The following is an 18,118-nucleotide window of genomic DNA, read 5'->3' on the forward strand; positions in this document are numbered from 1 at the left end:
CCGCTGCAGCACGGAGAGTGCGTGGCTATGAATGTGCATATATGAATATGCATGAACCCCCCAAACAGAGGCGGCTATTGGCTGCGGCAGCGCGACATCAGCGCAGGCACCGGGCCCGCCGCGTGAATATGCAACGAACGTGCTCGCCCCCGATTAAACAGAGGCCGCCGTTGGCTGCGGCGCCTGACGTCACGCGCACGGTGCATTATAAGGGTGGGAGTGGGCGGGGCGCGATCTCCGTGAGGCGGCGGCGCCGCGCGTGGCGGGGGCTGGTGGCGGCCGCTGTCCCCGGTGTTCCCGAGCTGTTTGGGCACGGTGCTGTTCCCTGTGCTGTGCCATGACCCTGCCTGAGCAGGGACGTGCGATAAATGTTCACCGTGGTCCCTTCCAACCTGACTCCTGTTGTAGTCGCTGGGGCTGGGAAGGTGTCAACCAGCAAGTGCAGAGAATGTGGGGGAAAGGATGTGAAAAACAGCCCCAGTGCCCTCAGCAACCCAAAGCAGCAGCGTTAGGAAGGTGTGTGGTGGCCTTAGGTTTTGTTTCCTCTTACTCTTGAATTCTGGATCATCGCCTCAGCTACTGAAGCAATCCCATCTCCCCAAAGAGGCACCCGAACACTGCTCCTTGGGTGTTTCTGAAGGGACTATCCTGGCTCACTGGGTGGCTTTCATCTTGGTTTTCCTAAAAATCGTAGGGATAAATGATGCCTGTATAACTTAGATCAAAGTTACGAGGTGCTTATATAGCTTGAGTTATAAGGTATCAATATACCCTAAATCATGGCTTTTTATATATCAATATAACCTGATATATCTATATAACCTAAATCATGACTTTTTATGTATCTATATAACCTGATATATCTAAGTAACCCGATACCAATATAATCTAAATCATGACTTTTTATATATCTATATAACCAGAATCATAGCTCTCCATACCTGTATAACCAGAATCATAGCTCCTGAATCATATCTCTTTATTCCTATATAACCTGAATCATAGTTCTTTATACAATGTAATGGTTCATATATGGTTAACTAGTTGCTTAATGCTAAATAGACAAAAAAAGAAGATAAAACTTGCCAGGTGGATAGCTTTAGAGATAGAGAAGTGTAGTACTAATGAAAAATTGACAAGTGGAAAGCCATTTAGCCACAAAATAAAGAATTTAGGCTGGCTAAGACCAGACAGAACAAAGAACACTGTAACTGCACATGCTCCAAGGACAAAGTTGAAAATTTCAGATACGAAGAAGACCCTGGATGCCTTCATCAAAGACCCCCAACACCCCCCCCCGAATTGGGGAGACACAAGCTCAGTGCAAAAGAACTGTCTAATAACCATCAGGTCATACCACTTAAATTGGTTCTGGTGTGTGTGATGATGTTATAGTGGCATAGGACTCCCCTAAAGAGATACAGAGGGATTAAAGTCCCCCAAAAAAGGGATTGGAGTCCCCAAAAGAAATACAAAGGGGTTAGAGGCCCCAAAAGAAGTCTGATGACTTTTCCTATTGGTTTTGATCTTGGAATTTTGAGTTTGATTGTTGTATGTGTTGTTTGGTGTATTTTCTATAAAATTGGTGTTTCTTTTCTGTGTATGTGCTAACAACTGTTACTGCCTGCTATGTGTCTGCCAAAAGTTTTCTCTGTTTGTGTTGGTGCCTTTTCAGATGTTACTATTTGAGTGTTTGCCAGAAATTTTAACAGTTTGTTTTGCTAACAGTTTTAATCCATGTCCCACCTTGCTCCAACACCCTATTTCATTCCACCCATTTATAAGAGCCCCATTCCTTGTTTCATGTGTGGAATACTGTGTTGGTTCAGTGTCCCATGGTTGTGGGACCCTTGGGTGCATATTGAGTGTTTTTAATTGTAAAAGAAAATATGAAAGTCTGTCACACCTCTGGTATCCACTGTGTTGTGCATGGGGGGCTGAGAGCTGATGAAAGTAAGATTTGTGTTCTTGCTATAAAGTGCAGTCATGTACAATTGAGATTACATTGAAATGAGTAATTCCAGCAGTAAGGAAATAGTCAGAAAGAGCCCTTTAGAGTGTTTTGGCCCATTGGAGGGAGCTTGGAGCCATTTCAGGAATAACCTGAAGAAAAGTGATTTATTAAAATATTGCAACCAATGGTAACCCCTTTATCGATTGGACAGGGGGGAAAATAGCCTGTGAATGGTACTTTATACAAAAATACAATTTTACAAAGACTTGTATGAATAAGTTCTTCATGTTAATTTTCTTTAGTCTTTCTAATACTTCAAGAGTTTCTAGAAGAGTGAATGAATGTAGACTATTCACAAAACTGTTACCACTAACTTCATGTTCTCCTCTTTACCTGTTTTTTATTTCTAGGAACTCAACACTTATAATCTGAGAAATTGTCACAGACTATGCCATATTTTCTTTAAATTTCCAAAGGTAATGTTTTGTGTAATTGCACTTGGTGTGGGTTTTCCTGAGGATGTGTGACATTCCCCTGTATTTCTTTCTGATGGAATAAGATTGAGGAATCCTGCACTGCACAGGGAGTGGAGAAGGAATATTCCCCCTGCAAGGCACAGTTTTCCAGGGCTTAACATCTATTCTGTCTCAGGGCCAGAATTAGTACCCACACAAATTGTCTGTGTCTGAAGAACTATCATGGGTTGTAAATCTCAGGGGATGGAGTGGTGGGAATACATCCCAAACTGGAATGGCTAAAGGTAGGGCTGAGATGAGACCTCCTTACAAGTGCACAAAGCAAGGTAAAGCCCGAGGACTTGGCAGCAACAAAATATGAGGGGTTTTACTCCAGTGAGCTGCTCTCACAAGCAAGTGAGGCTAATATCAGACTTTAAATTAAAACTTTTGTGCTTTGGAAAAGGAGTAGTGATTGAGGCTTTTTTTTTTTTTTCATATTATTTTCTGCTCCATGGAAGGCATTTTTAAAAGCAATTTGATTCAACATTTGTAAGTGGATGTAGTACAGCTTGTTAAACAGTCAGCAGTAATCTCCTGATATGTCTGGCTTAGAAATGAGCCTTGAGCTCATGCTTATTGATGACACTGAGAAATCAAACTGCTTCATTATTGCTAATGAAGGTGGAAAGGTTAAATTTAGATCTAGAGTAAGCCTCTGGGAAGAAACTGCATGGGTTTATTTAGTACATGTTCTATGAGATCTAGATGAGATTTTTTTTTTTTTTTTTTTTTTTGCAGGAGGGAGTGGATTTCGGGGTTTTTACTCCCTTTTAAATACAATTTTCCTGAAATTTTATCTAGTTTGTTTCCATAAACTGTTCAAAAGAGGGGAGATGGTGGTTCTGTTCTCACACAGTGTTTTTTTTCTCTCTGCTAGTATGTTCACAGAGCTTTTCAATGAAGGGAAAAGAATTTTAGACATATAAATCCCAAAATCTTAAGATTGTCCTATAAATAACTTGCCTTCTGACTTGTGTGACTCAGACTCCTGTGATAAATGCCACCAGCAGGAATGGTGAATTTGGGATTTTTGTTGTCAGGAGTTAAACATATTTTAAGTTGCGTATTCCGAAGAATCTGGAATCACAGCAAGATATTACAAGGAATGTTTTAGCTCATGAAGTGTACTGATTCTGAAAGTGAACAAAATGAGTGTGTTTGTACTGCTCCTTTGAAATGGTAGAAGTGAATTTGTGCAATGGTATAAAGCACAAGACATCCATTCTGTCCTAGCAAAAGCTGACCACTGAAAGATTTTAAAGTTCCTTAGTTTTATCAATACAATTCCATCAATCTGCTTATTAATATATTTTAAACTCCATTTCAGAAATAAGGAAGCAGAATGAGACAAGACAGATGTTTAATCAAAACCATTGTACAGATCAGTGACAGATTTAGAAATAACCTTTTGACCAAGAAAGCCAGCAGGGAGGGTGAGATAAATAACTGTCTTTATACTTTGTGTAGGCCTTCTTTTGCTTGAGAATGGGGCAGCCTCTGTTCTTTGAGGACATAAAAACCTTTGTAATACACATTTGTAAACACATATTTGTAAGTCTATTGCTCAGTTGTTTATCTGAAATCTGTAGTTTACATAATATTCAGAAAATAAATGAGAAGAGGTCAGGAAAAAAGGATAATAAGTAGGGAAAGAAGAAAGGTGGAGCAGCTGATCTTTAAAAAAGGAATGGGGGTATCAGTACCATGTAAATGAGGACTGGGAGAGTGGTGTATGGGTTTCACAGTCAGGAACATGCAGGTACTTAATACAGAGTGAAGGAAATAATTCCTCATGGTTGGCCCTCATGACAGCCATGCTCAGCACTTTGCATGACAGGCTGTCAGGTTTTACAGCTGATTTATTCAGAGAATCAAGTGTACAGAAAAGGGATTGAGATTATCTGCCAAATGGATGCCTTATCATATCAAAGAACACTCAAAAGATTTGTTTTGTTTAGACTGGGTAAATAAAGGCTAAGAAAAGAAATGATTTCTCCTGAAAAAATCTGTCAGAGCAATAAACTATGGAGACCAGAGCAGTAAAATACTACATAAGCTAAAGGCCAATATTAGCAGAGTCACCAGGAGTCATGAATAAATTCAGGAAGAGAAGAAAAAGTGAGAGTCTGTGATGTGATTTTCTACAGCATCTGGAGGGTAGAATGAAAGGTTTCTAGTGTTGTATGCACCCTGTGCCCAGTTGAGTCTCAAATTGTGGCAGGAGGGGTGGGTTACCTTGTCAGGCATCCCTCTTTTGAAAGGTGTGAATCCAAGATGCAGTTCTGTTTTAGCCCATCACCACAGCAAGGGCTTCTGCCCTTAGATGATTTTGAGAGAGCTGTGTAAACAATGTGCCATGGCTCAGAGAGAAATTTCCTGATGAGAAAAACTTCAAATATTTGAGAAATTTACTCACTTCTAGATGAAACAGAACTTCTTCCTTTCATTTTTAATCAAAAGGCAGAAGGAAGTGTGACTCATTTAGAAAAGGTGAATGTGTGACTGCATAGGTTTTGCAGACATGGAGCGGGCAAATGCAGGGAGCTTGACAGTGGTGTGCTTACTGCCTGCACCTGGCTGTTGTGTTTCTTGGAGAGGCTGGGTCTCAGTGCACAGGGATCACAGCAGCACCCTTTGCTCCCTGGGCTGTGCTGGCTTTGGTGTTTCATGTGAGCAGCCTGCTTTGGACAACTGAGCAAACCCAGCTCCCCTGGATGTGCATGGAGGCTGTGCAAGGGTTTTCAGGCCACTGGCAGTTGCCTAGGGAGTGAGTTACCTTGCTGCTCTCCCTTGATAAATGTGGTTTAATAATTAATGTCCATCTGGAGAAGATGTTACTTCTCTAGCTTGTCTAAGCCTGGACAAGGAATTTGCTGACCCAGGTGTACATTAGAGACATAAGCTTCATTATTGCTAATGAACCAGACAGAGAAGTATTGCCAGGAGTCTCTGTTTTTTGCAAGAGATAATTAATTGGAAGTGTTGGTGTGTAGCTGCACAGTATAGTTTGTTTCCTGGATGTTGAGCACATGGCACAAAGCTCAACTGGAGCCTCAATTTTGAAGTGTAGAAACCATAACAAGAAGGAAAACTGTTACATCAGCTACTACTACAAAGGGAGAATGTTGAGTATTATTAACAGGTTGTTTATCCTAATGGGGCAAGTATTATTTCAAATTTTATTTTCATTGTATGAAGTTTCAGTGTTTTCTGTAGGCTATGGAAAATGTCTTATCATGTTCCAGATTCTTCTGACAGTCTCATTTACTTCCAGAAATGGTAGGGGAAACAAAGTTTATTTGGGTTTGTTTTTTTAAAAGGGTCAGGTTGTAATTGATTTTCTGCCCCTGAACAGCCTGTGGAAGTGATTCCTTTGCCTAGAAAAGGCACTTGAAGAAATGGAAAGAATCTACTTACAGTGTAAGCAATGCCAGTTTAAAAGATGTTTAACAAAACCGAAAGGAACACTTAGAAGTTGCTCTATTTTATTCAATACTTCGTGGAACACTTTACTTTCAAGGATCCTTACAAGCATTTACTTGACCTTTAAAACAACTTAACAAGATTGTGATGAGAAGTAATGGTTCTGGGACCACTTGGGGCATCAGGTCAAACCAGTGAACTCCCCATTTGTTCTGGAATTTCTTTAGCACAAGTGGGCTCATGTAAGTTCTGGGGATGCACCACAGTTTCAGATACAAAGCCTTGGTAACTCTTCATTTCTCAGTGCTGTTATTTCCTCTGCTGTGAACACAAGCTCACTTGTTTTTTAAAGTGTTCTCTAATCAAATAGAGTGAGCTATCTTTCCCTAGTTCTTTGAAAATACTCTACAAAATCTTTTGTGCATTTTTAGGAAGTTTAAACACAATGATCCTCAAATAGTTTCATTCATAACATGCTGTATGTGCCTTAGCCTTGATGAAATTGCAGCTTGGATGACTTTGATCTTATCAGCCTTTTGAAAAAAGCAGTGATTTTTGTGATGTGAAATGAGTGAGATTTGATGGTGGTGGCTTTGACAAACTAATCTTTCAAATGCTGGCTGGATTTGGAGTTAGGTTGTTAGCCACTGTGGTGGGAAGAACTGTATTTAATTTTTTTCTATGACATGAAGTGATGAGAAAATCGAATTTCTTATATTTTCATGATAAAACATGATGTATTTATCCCCATAAGTGAAATAGAAGTTCTGCATAACCCAGTGTCAATGGTGACCTAGATTTCAAGCCCCCTATTTGTAATCATACTATGAAATTTTCTGTCTCTCTTTTTAAAAAGGGTCTTTTCAATTTTTATCTCTCAAAAAACAAGAGTTTCTCATTAAGAATACACTCTTTATTCTTTCTTCCAGTTATATTTGAATCTTATCTTGATTTTAGTTTGCCATGGGTGCCAAGCAGAGGTCTATGTGTTCACAAAGCCAAGTTCTGTGTGAGATTATGAAATACACATGTGCTTCAAGTACCTCCAAACAGAATTCAGTGTTCCTAAATCCAGCTGTGTAGTACAGTACTGACTTTGTTTTCTGTGTTCTACAAGACCTGAGTTCAGATTAGTGGAAGTTTGATTCCTTGCCTGTCACTGTGTTTTGTCCAGAATGGAGCACACTGTTGAAATTCTGAGATATTTGACCATATTTTTCCATGAAGTGGAGTCTGTGGGGAGTTTTGCTGTGTAACTTGAGGCTTATGTCTGTCTTCTGTTAGAGCAGGTGTTTGGAAATATTTTTTTAAAAGATACTACCAGTTACTCTAAACCAAGCTCTCCTTCCTAACCACCATCCCCACTGGAATCAAGGTGAAGCAGGAGCTCACCTCCCACTGCTCATTCACACTGCCCTTCACAGTCTTTTATTGATTTGTTGGTGTCAAGAATAAGAATATTCAAGTAATGAAAGTCATCATTCTGGATGTTGAAATAATTCTCAGAAATGGATATGGACAATTCTCATATCTAAGGTAGGATGGAAGAGGGAAGCATTACAACGTTCAAGGAATTGTTTTATATGTAGACCCTGCATCTCTGGGATGGTGGTAGAGATACTGATAGAGGGCTTCTGAGATAAATGTTGGTAGCAAAATGACAGATTTTTATTCTAACAAAATGTAAAGATCTCTCTGAATGGCTTTAACCTCTGGTGTTTTTTATTTATTTTTTTTTTAAGGAACAAGCACTGAATGACACTACTTGGGTAGTTGGCTCTCTTCTTAAAAATCTGAATTTCTAGCATTTGGAGGAGAAGTTACTTGCTGTTCTGCAACAATTAATTCCAGAAAAGTGAGCTAATGGTGAGTTGGATCTAAGGTTATTATGTCTGCTGCTTCCTTCTGGTAAACACAAACTTCAATTAAGAATGTATTATTCTCAGGGTTTGACAAGCAGCAAGGATTTATCACAATAAGAACACTGCCTTCCTATTATTTACAAAAACACTGAAACAAGGCCTCTAGGTTATAATTCAACTCCCCTACAATTATCAGGCTGGGACTTTATAAAAAAGCTATTGAAGGAACCCTCATTAAGAGTGTGTTCAAGCCACCTTTGAAACATAGGCATGAAAAGTAGTTCAAAATACATTGGTGAGCATTACAAGAAAAAGGGTCCATGTGTTTTACAGGGACCCCTCATTCCATATTATGGAAGAGAGTTACTGAAACCAATTGCAATGATACATTTAAATTATTGGGGGGGTGAGATGGGAATCCTAAGATCTGAACATATGTTAAATGATACAAGTGAGACTTTCAATGTCACTTAAATGACATTTGCTGTGAACAGATGGGATTTTTGTTTTCTAATTCTCTGAATTGCCTTTAGGAATTCCATCCTAGACCAAATCGAAGATACAATTATTTTTTCCCAGTCACTTAGTCCCAGAAAAGGCTGAAGGTGTGAGTATATATTGAAAATTGTTGTCTTTTGCACTTCTTGCTTGTAGTTATTAGTGATATTTTCTAACTGGAGGAACTGTAATTAAAATCAGATGGCAAATATATCCTGAAATTTTTATGCATGTAAAACTTGCTGCACTGCCAGCTGCTGATGCCATTTCAGAAATATAGGGGTTTTTTGCTTGTAATATCTCAGTGGGTTGTTGTGGAAGTTTATTGTCAATCTCAGCCTAATTCTGGAAACAAGTAGATAGAATACTTAAAAATATAGCTCCACAATGTCCTCATTTTCATCCCTGCTTTAGAAGAAAGAATATTAGACCTGGAGTTGGATGTTGCTCATATATTTTTAAAGAGTACTGGTGTGTAATTCTGGAAAGGAGCATACACCATGGTGTTAATGACATGCAATTATGCAGCAGTCTGTAAAACCCCCAAACCCAAAACTATTGGGTAATCAAAAGACAGGCTTGTATTCCCCCAGGTCTCATAAGCATATCCACTCTTTTGACTGCAGTTTCCAAGAAATTCAGTAGCTGAAATTTGGGATTACAGTCTCTATAGAGGCTCAACTTAATTGCTTTAATGATCTTGGGCCAAGTGATTCTCTCACTGAACTGGAGGTGATGCATTGGTGTGTGTGTGTGAAGGACATACTTCAGTTGAAACAAAACTGAGCATCCTCAAACAGTGTGACATTTCCAGCTCCTCAGACTCTGTGTGGAACCTAATTCACACAGAATGTGATCAGCTGCACTTGAGTGTTGGCTAATCTTCAACTGCAGTCAATAAATCAGCCTGGCCAGGGAGAGAGTAGGCGAGTCAAACATGGACTGTGCTGTTTGCTTTTGTAGCCTTTTTGAGAGGTCAGATAATGGAGACAGCAATTAAAAGCAAGATAAACAGCAGGGCTCTTCCAGTGCAAGAGTGTCTCCCTTTCTTAAATGGGAGTGTGAATTTTGCTTTAGAGGAAGCAGCCAAATCATTGTTTGTGTTTATAAGCAACATAACTCAGACATAGCTGGTGAAAACTTCAGTTCTCAAACTTCTTTCATAGAATGCAGACTGTAGGTTTTGAGTGAATATGTCAATGTCCAAACACTTTTTACTGAAAACAGTGGTTTGGTTTTTTTCAACCTCAATGATCTTCCAGTGTTTTTTTTATTTATTTTAGCATGACTTCAACACTTAAAATGAAAGCTCATTGTGATGCACATATGTATAGTAGGAGTCCTAGTAAAATATATGTATTGTATAAGTGGCCTTGCCCCGATCCTAGTTGTTCTAAATGGGCTGCAGCTGTGATGTCCTTAATTGGGTGGCAGCTGTGGCTAATGAAGATAACTGGGATAAAAGGGGGTGGGCTGGCTGGTCAGGGAGAGCTTTGGTGGAGCCCTGGTGAGGCAGCAGGAGCAACACTGCTGTGAAGAGCTGTGCGTGAGAGAACCACCCAGAAGGTATGGGACTCTAGAAATATGATAACAACAATATGAATACAACACATATGTGTGAAGGAAATGCTTCCATTTGGATAAAGCTGAACAAACTTCAATGTGTCACTTCCAGGCTCTAATGGGACCTAAGTGTGCTATTTCCCAAGGGTCTTTGCCAGCAATGATCTTTTTTATGGTGGGTGAGACAACAATATTTATCCTTTGACCTTTATTATTTGGACTGTTTCATGAAAATATCCTCTTTTCTTCTGCTGTCTTGTAATCTAATAGACTTGATAAATAGCATGATTTTATCTCTGTTTTTGTTGAGTGTATATTTTGTCTCCCAGTCATGTTTCATAGGCCCCAAGCAATGATGTGTGCAGTAGGCAGAGGTGCCATTGCTGAGAGTGTTGTTTGACAGGAAAAGAAAGTGCTGAATCAGAGCATCTGTTGAGAAGTGCTTTGGCAGGGAGTTTGTCCTCAGAACTGGGAAGTGGGTTGTTCTGACTCCAAGAGCTGGTGATCTTGGCCTTGCAGAGGGGAGAAGTACCTCTTTATGGGGTTATGTTGTGCTCAACAACAGATGTGTTCAGCTGGCTGTAGTTCAGAGGATTTACAGGAACTTTGTTAAAAAATGAGCCAAAAGGCAACACACTCTGGTAGTTGATGGTGATTTCTTACATTGCACTGGATACTGCACAATAATTTGGCAAGAAGGCAGAGCCAGCTGTGAGGTGGATGGAGCCACATATGTTTCCACACCCAAGAGAGAGGTTTGTGTACAGAATTACAGTAGGAATAAGGCTGAGTGAAAGATATCAAAGGTTATTCACACAGAGACGTCTGGATTTGTAGATAAATGCACTTGGTCTGGTTGTTTTTGTGTTAACTTTCTGACTATAAAAGAGTTTCATTGCATTGAAGTCTATAAAGCAGTAAATAGTGAAAAAGTACTTGAAGATTATTCCATTCTGAACTCAAGAGCCTTGCATGACTTGTGTTTGGGGTCTCTTTCCCAAACTTGAAACGGTGATACCACTTGAAATGTCTTCCCATTTCCCCAATGGCACCTTGTCACTGCCACTACCCAGAAAATCTTAGTGTCAAGAGAGATGCTATGTTCTTCTCTCTCACATGCTGCAGCACTGAAAAATGATGCAAAATGAGGTTGGGGCTTCTACCTGCTGAGCTTCTGCAGCAAAGCAGGGAACAGACACCAGCCAGGCTCCTGCTGGCTTGCTGTAGTATCAGGAGGAGGGAGCTGGGCATAAGTTATCTGCAGCATGTGGAATGCTTCACTAGAGCTGTTTGACAGAGCTAAGTGATCAAACTTTCTAGGACCAAGTGGGAGAAACTTGCTCTTTGCTTTGGACCTGCCTGTCCTCCTGTGAGAGTGCAGACAGTGGCAGCAGAACAGCAGTGACAGCAGCATGAGCTACTCCTGCAGAGCCTGGCTTCTCGCTGCTTGCAGTTTCCATGTGTGCACTATTACCCCACATGTGAGGTAGCCCTTCAGATTTAATTGCAGGTAACTACTGCATGTCCCAGAACTGAAGGAAACCCTGAAGGTTTTTAAATCACCACCAGACTGCCTGTTTGCTCATCTTCTGTTGTTGTGAGGTGTTCAGGAAACAAGGCCAAAATTGCCATTTTACAACACTGTGATAGTGTTTCATTGTGGGCATCAGGGAATGCCTCTAGAGGTAAATGTTGTTTCTCACTAGAAGTGCTCCAGACAAACAGATTGGAGTGATAGTGCTGATGATGTCCAATATTTAAGGTGAACTTCGGAATGAAGTGAGTGATAACCTTTGGAATGATTAAATTATCACCCAAAAATGCATTTGGCGTTTGTATATGAAATACACAACTGCAAAAGTATGTGAAATACTTACATGCCAGTTCAGCTGAGCCACCTACTACAAGACTAATTCTGCTGGGCAAGACTTTGTCTGGTACTGCTGAAAGCTTCTTGCTCCTACAGGAACCACAGTGCAGGATATTTAAAAGCTACAGATGTTTTAATAAAGACTGCAGTGGCTGCCATAATAATTTCCTATAACAACAACAAAACCCCAACAACAAACAAAACAAAACCCCCCAACAACTCCCTCCAAACAAAACAAAAAAGAAAGAAAATAGAGAGAGACAATGTGACAATAGGTTTAGGTGAAGGGAATCTAACCAGTGAACTTCTAGTTTTCCATAGAGAAGGGTGAAGTTAGCAAATGTTATAAGACAGGAAAAGAGTAGGACAGCCTTTAGGAGGTTCTAAATTTATAGAGGATTCAGGGTGAAGTGGGACAGCTAAGTTCTGACCTGGCATATTGCTTATCCTCTTTTCTTGGCATTTACTTTCAGATAAAACCAGCTGGCTTCAGAAAAGTGGTTCAGTGCTAAGTGCTTCCAGGACCTGGAGCTGTGGTAATTGACAGCAGTTCCCTTTATTGTATGTATCTTAATAAACCAAGTCCTTTTACTATCAGGGATTTTTTCAACTTAGCTAAACACATTGTTTTCATCAATATCTTTGGCTGTCCTTCTTGGAGCCCTTTGGACTCTGCACCATTCCTATTCACATGATGATCTCACATTCCTCCTGGAGACAAAAATGTGTGCTCATGTAGCTAGAGAGTGGAAACTTACTGATTGTACAGAGCTCGGCAGGAGCTCCTGTTCCAGCCTCCTGACAGGAGCACGGACAGGCTGCATTTCTCTGAGTGCTGAGCCAATCAAAGCCTTCTTGTCTCTGCATTGTCTCTGGTGCTTCTCTCCTTGTTCCTTTCTCCATTCTTATGACAAGTATGCAAAGCAAGAATGCTGCTTTTTTCTTGCCTAGTCAGTGTTGTAGGCAAGGTTTGGAGCAATACGGACCCCTTGTACCAACATTTCTGCAAGAGCCCTGCAAGTGGAGCTGCCTACAGCAAGAGCACAGATAATGCTTTATGTCTGACACATCCACCTTTTAACATATTAGAGCAGGAGATGGAACAGCTCCTTTGGAGTCCCCAGATGAATCAGCAGTGCAAACTGGCTTTCTGCTGCCTGGAGCTCTGTCTGTGCTCCTTGTTTTAACTCTTTGCTGGCCATGATCCAGACCAAAGAGAAAACTGTAGTAAATGAAGTTCCCTAACTGCATGAATGTATGTTTTTATTGTAGTATTAAATTACATAAGCTACTGCCTGCAGTGGAAGTGTGTTGCAAAAGCAGCCTCTGTGTTGGGGCTATATTGGAAGAGAATAGCTCAATGCATAATATTTTTTCTGATTTTTCTTTTGAAACATTGATACTAGCAAGCTTTAAGGAAGTGGTTCAAGCACATCTGGTGACCTCAAAGCCATAACTGTGCAGATGCTTTAGGGAAAGGCTTGGTGAGTTACTCCTGAAGGTTCAGAGCAAAGGCAGTCTGTTTCTGGCCTTCCTTCCACTGCTCGACGCCCTTTCCATGAAGTCTTATAAAACATGAATTTTGAATGGGTCATATTATGGGCACTTACACAGTCAGGGTGTCACATTGATTTAATGACTAGCATTAAAGGTATGTCTCCAAATTTTCATCAAAATATCCAAGACTAACTTTGCAGCTGGGTTATGATAAATATTATTTTGCAGGCATGCATTTGCATCCAGTATACCTGAATTTCTGGTATATTAAACCTACCAGAAGAAAGACACAGTCATTTGTAATTGTTTTATTAAAACTGCCAGTCTCATATTTTAAAATTCAAGTCTAAAAGCAAATATTCTTATTATAATTCTCACAGGTTCTAAAGAGTAAGGAGTTCTAAAGAGCTCAGTCTGAGTTTGGCTAAGCTGTAGTGCAGTACTGAGTATAAATCCACTGTCAGTAGATCTCTAGTGGCTGTGAATGCCAGGGGAGAGGAGGATTAGTGCTGTACTATTAGTTATGTTGAGATGTGCTTTGAAGAATGTGAAAAAGTATTTTTTTTTATCAGCAAAACCCATAAGGCCTGGGTTCAGTGACAAGTTTCTGCTTTCCTAAGAAATATTTAAAACCCCGTAAACCACAGAGAACCAGCTTGCATTTCCAAGAAAATAAGACAGATGAGCTAATACCTTTTCCCTCCCTATCTTTCTGTTCTCCTGCTTGGCTGCTGGCTGTGGCTCACCAGCTGGTGTGCTTGGGGAGCATTTGGGCTGGAATGAGTGTAGGACAGGTGAGTGCTGGGGGACTGTCCTCACTCACACTCCCCAGCCAGTTCCTTCCTCAAGGAAGAGCACAGCAGCATGAGAACAGTCACTGCCTGCTCTGATGTGCTCAGAGAAAGAAGGCACCAAGCTCAGTAGGTTTTTCAGAGGACAGTGATAAAACATTGATTTGTTCCAGATTTTCCCCTTACCCTTGCTACCCTCTCCTATCCCCACACAGTCACTGCCTTGAGTCACAGTGCATTTGTTGTTACCATCTGTGCTGCAGCACTTCTCTAAAAGGCAGTTTTTCCCTGCTAGTACTTCCTCTGCTCAGAACCCCAAAATTTTGTAGACTGCAGTAATTTTTAAGTGACAGAGTTGCTAGAACATGCAATGGTGAAGAGGCCAGCTTGGCTAAAGCTGGGTAGGGTCTTTTTGAAACCTCTGTAACTCAAATAGGAAGAGAGAAAATGTCAAGTAGTGAATGGACAGGAAGTCAGACAGCTTAAAGCCCAGGATGCTGTTTTTTTACTAGCATTGAGTATTTTCACTTTCACTGAAGGTTTTTTTTCTTGTTGATAAATTACTTTTGCATTGTTTGCTTTTTAAGAAAGGAAATATTTTTTCAGGGAAAGCAGTGAGTGGACTTTCAAATTTTAACACAAACAGAACTTATTTTATGGAGCCATGACCAATATGAGAGATTATATATCAAAATATATAATATATATCAGATTTTCTTTAGCTGAAAATCCTGAGAATAAGTAAAACTCAGAGAAAATGGAGAGCTCTTCCATGCAAAGAGTAGCTAGAGGCCTTATTTTGGTTCACTTGTTTGATTTCAAAATCAAAGATTTATGGAAAACAGTACTGATATGGACACAGTTGTTGGAGCTTTGGATTTGGTAACACAGCTGCTGATATCCTTGAGAGGAAGATCCTTGGTAGCAGTGCAAAACAAGCTCACTGCTTCCAGCTGCATTGGCAAAAGCTTGGCTGAAAATATCACTGCTGTGAGAGAGGAGAGGAGAGCAAGAGTGGTGGTGTGGGCTGCCTGGAAAAATCAGAGGTGAAGAACAAAGTGTTCTCAGTCTGATATGGACAAAGTTAAGATTAAGATTGATTTGATTTGATTGCCCTGTGGTGTGGTGTGTTCCCTCAGGAGTTAGACTGCGTGTTTGTATAAAGCTTGTATTTCACTCTGAAGTTAGATGGAAATGTTTCTCAACAGGAGATATATCTGAGAGCTTATCTAGGAAAAACACATCGAGATTATGGGAAAATTCAGTTTTTAAAAAAATTGCAAGATGGGAATTCAGAAGTCTTAGTTTGGGCCAGAAATATTGCTAAGGGATACTGTAATTTTCCCTTCCTTTTGATATATAGAAGGATTTGGATTTGGCCTTTATGTTCTGCCCCTCTCTGACCTGCAATAGCTCTGAAGAGGATTGTTGTGTTGACAACCCATGATAAGACAAAGCAGAACTTGAACTGGAAAGAGTGTTTTCCAGGCTTGTAGCTTTTCATCAAAGCAAATGAATCTGCAGCAGTATGGATTGAATATGGTTCAGTTGGTCCTGAATTCTTAACTGCCAACCAGTTAATTTCACTGATTCCTGGTTTTATTTATATCACAAAAGAACTTTGGGTGCAGTAGTGTGCTGCTGGGATGGCGTTGCCTGGCTAGCAGACTGGGAAAGGAAGCAACTCTTGATGGAATGTAGGTATAGGAAGATGGTGTTATTTCAGTTATATATTTAAGAGATTTTTAAAAAAAGCCTCTAGTTCCCTCCACTGCTCTGCTAGAAATCAGAAAATGTGTTTGAGGACAGGTTCTCTTTTCACTTGCTCTGTTCAGCAGGTCTCCCTCCAGAGTAAAGACAGTGGCATAAATGGTAGCAATGAAAACAACTACCAAGATTTGAGCTTTGAATCAAACGAGTGTGTAAACCTGATTCTTCTTAACTTCCACTGCAAACTTCCAGCATTCCCAGGTGCTGAGGTTCTCATCTGTTTTAGAACACAAATTAATGGGCAATGGTCAGTGAGCCACATTCTTGGCTGTTGCAGATCTCTACTAACTGTGGAAGCCATGCCAAGTTTACAGTGCTGAATTTGGCCTACTCCTATAATTCCCAGTTCTGCATATTAATTTGGGCACTGCTGAAGGGGGGCTTAAAAACTGAGTCACTGAAATAAATCCATTTAGGAGGATGGACATTGTAAAAGCAGTATATGACTGATGCCATGGGCCCTGCAAGCTTGGGGTAATTAGGTTTCATACTTCACTTTTTGCAGCTGAGCTGTTGCCTAAGGGACAGCAGAATTTCTTCTAGTGTTTATAAATTCAGTTCTGGCTGCAGAGCCTCTGGATAATTCACTTGGCAACTTCCCAGTATTTTGTTTTCCTGCTTCCTTAATACAGACCCCAAAACCATAGAGATATTTTAATTTACTGCAGCCACCTCCTTTAAATCAAGAAAATCAATTATTTTACCTTCAGCAGTAATCAGATGTTCTCAGACTTTCCTGTATTTTTTTCTTAAAAGTAAAATGGAAGTGTCTTTAAGAAAGGTTATAAATTTAGCAGAATAATTCTTTTCTGTGAAAAACATCCATCAGGGAAGGGTTCATGCCAGCTCTGTGCAAAGCCACACACATGGATGCAGTGTGGAACAGAGACAGAAAATGCTCCAGGTACAAGCCATTGAGAAAGTCCTGGATCTTATTTATCTGTACAGAATCCACTTCTCTGTGGGAGAATCTTTCATTTCCTATACTCAGCTTTAAAAAGCAGAATCAGATTTCTTTAAATCAACATGTGGAATGCATGTTCTAGAGAAAGTGAGAGCCTAATCAAATCAGTGCACTCATTAAGACTTCCATGGGAGTGGCTTTCACCTCAAGCAGTTGTATTTTTCTGTCCTTTTTCTATCTGAGTAATTCATATAAAGTAATGTAATTTATTTGAAAACAAATTAAAGGGATACTGTTGGTTCAGGGAAAAAGTCCCTTTACTCCAATATTATTACCCCCTTAGAACTCCCTGTTCTTTTTAATTGATTTAAGCTAATAAAATCCAATTTTCATGAAGCAGCCGCACCAGTTTGAATCAATCACAAGCTGTCACCATCCTTGAAAATGCACTACACCAGGGAAACGACATAAATAGGACAGAGAAAGGGAAGGAATTAGCAAAGTTAAGGTGTATTTTATGTGGGAATACTTTCCTTTTATCAAGTAAGGTAGCCAGCAATCCTCCCTGCTGTGTTAAAGAACAGAGGATGATGACACTTGTAAAAACTGTACATGATCACTGCAGCTCTAGGAATTGTGCACACTTGGGAAACATTGCCACACATCTTTCTGATCTGTTTAGTTTCCCTTATATTTACTTTCTGTTAATTAATTTGTGTCTTGGCAATGCAGAGACTATAACTGCATGCTGTACTTAACATGTGGGTAAGGCAATTTCTACAGCAGCAAAATTATACTTTCCAAAGTGTTTTCCTCTTCATATTGACTCAGATGTCAGAGTCCTGGAGAAACAGATATTTACACAGCTTTATTTCCTCTGATTCAGATATAGGAAGCAGAAAAGCATCTGAAGATTTACTCAGATTGAATTAGGCAGCAGTTATGCCTCATGTGTGGTAGGGCCTCACATCAGTAATTGCAGGAGGAGGTGAAGCAGCAGCTGCATTTTTGCTGTTCTTGGAGTGACTGGTTCCTCATGGATGCCAGAGAGCCATTCTGAATTGCCCTATCTTCCAGCAGAGCACTCCATCACATGAGGTATCTGGAAGATAATATTTTTTATTTTGGGGAAAGTGTCCCACACAAAGAGGATACCAAGGTTCATGGCCGTTCTGTGGGGTTGAAGCAGCATCCAGCACTCCTGGTATGAAGAACGGGACCCTAAAATTGCAAGTCACCCCTGTCTGCACAGCTTGCCTTGATGGAGCTGGGCATCAATTATTTCTCTGATTTAGGTATGAGTAATACAGTAGAAAGGAGCTTAGTACCAGCAGTTCCTGAGAAATCTGCCAGTGAATTATTAAAACCAGTGTTTAATTAAAAGATGCACTCAATCTCATGGCCAGAGAAGCTCAAAGTAGCACATGTGAATGACTGAGAGCCAGTTCAGACCAGTTTTCTCAGAACA

The sequence above is a fragment of the Melozone crissalis genome, unplaced genomic scaffold (genome assembly GCF_028551555.1).
Source record: "Melozone crissalis strain CALT ecotype California unplaced genomic scaffold, PUWL_Pcris_2 ptg000034l_1, whole genome shotgun sequence".
Taxonomy (NCBI): Eukaryota; Metazoa; Chordata; class Aves; order Passeriformes; family Passerellidae; genus Melozone; species Melozone crissalis.